Raw genomic sequence first — 1,691 nt, forward strand, 5'->3', positions numbered from 1 at the left:
AGCTGCTGTTGAGTTAGTAAGCCACCCCACCCCACCCCAGACTCATAGTGACCCTACGTGCATCAAAATGAAACACTGCTTGGTCTTGTGCCATCCCCATGATTGGTTGTAGATTGGATCATTGTGACTCATAGGGTTTTCATTGGGCGATGTTGAGAAATAGGATAGGTAAACAGAGAGACATGAGACGAAGGAGACAACAAAGTATTTCCTACGTCTAGGTGCTGGGGTGGCTGGATATTCACTCTACAGTTCATTTAAGGTAAGCCTGTCTGAAATACCATTTGCACTATGCCTGGTATGAGCTACTTCCCAGGCATTGTCTTCATTAAGTCATCATAATAATCTTATGAGGTATACAATACTCTAGGTTACCGATGAGAAAACAGATTCAGACAGGCCAAAATCACATGCAGAAATTTAGAGTTGGTTAAATATAGCCCAGGTTTGAGCCCAGGAAGTCTGCCTCTAGGATCCATTCTTTAATTGTCTCACTATGCTTTACGGTTGGCTCTCAGCCCACCTTTTTAGAGATCAGCAGCTATTTTAAGTGCCAGGAAATAAGGCTGGAGAAATAATAAAAAAAGTGCTCCTGGAGGATACAGAGAAATTAGAACCCTTATACATTGCAAGTGGAATGTAGAATGGTACAGCCGTTGTGGAAGACAATTTCTCCTGAAAAAGTTTAACACAAAACCTCCATATGACCCGGTAATTCTACTCTCTAATCTATGCCCAAGAGATTTGAATGGAGGGACTCAAACAGATACTTGGACATCTGTGTTCACTGCAGCATTACTCACAACAGCCAAACGGTGGAAGCAGCTCAAATGTCCATCAGCAGATGAATAGGTAAACAAAATGTGGTTTACCCATACAATGGAATGTTACTCAGGATAACGAGAAATAAAGGTTTGATGCATGCTACAACTTGGACAAATCTTGAAGACCTTGTGCCGTGTGAAATAAGTAAGACACAAAAGGACAAATATTACGTTTACACTTAAGTGGATGATCTAGACTAGGCAAAGGGTCCCTGGGTGATACAAATGGTTAATGTACTTGGTTGCTAAATGGAAGGATGGAGGTTCAAAGCCACTCAGAAGTGTCTCAGAAGAAAGGCTTGGAGACCTAGTTCTGAAAAATCAGTCACTGAAAACCCTACGGAGCATTTCCATTCTGACATACATGAGGTCATCATGAATTTGAGTTGACTCAATTGCAACTGCTTTTAGAGGGCAAATACATAGAGTCAAAGTGTACTGATGGGGCTGAGGGGACGAAGGACTGAGAAATCAGTGCTGAAAGAAGACTGAGTTTCTAGTTTCTGTTGGGAGTGATGTAACACTTTTGGAAATAGATAATGATGATTGTAGCACAATATCAAACCTGTTGCTGTCAAGTCAACGTTGACTATAGGACAGAATAGAAATTTCTACAAGCTTCTAATGCTATAATCTTTACTGAAGCTAACTGCCATATCTTCCTTCTGCAGAGCAGCTGGCGGCTTTTCACTGATCTTTCTGTTAGTATCTGAATGCTTAACCACTGTGCCATCAGACCTTCTAGCACAGCATAATGAATGTAATTAATGAAACTGAATTTTACATTTATAAATGGTTAAAAAGGTAAACTTTTTATTGTATGTATTTTCTCACTATATATATGTGTGTGTGTGTGTGTATATATAT

Source organism: Orycteropus afer, unplaced genomic scaffold (genome assembly GCF_000298275.1).
Source record: "Orycteropus afer afer isolate SDZICR_OR568_19922 unplaced genomic scaffold, OryAfe1.0 scaffold00306, whole genome shotgun sequence".
Classification (NCBI taxonomy): Eukaryota; Metazoa; Chordata; class Mammalia; order Tubulidentata; family Orycteropodidae; genus Orycteropus; species Orycteropus afer.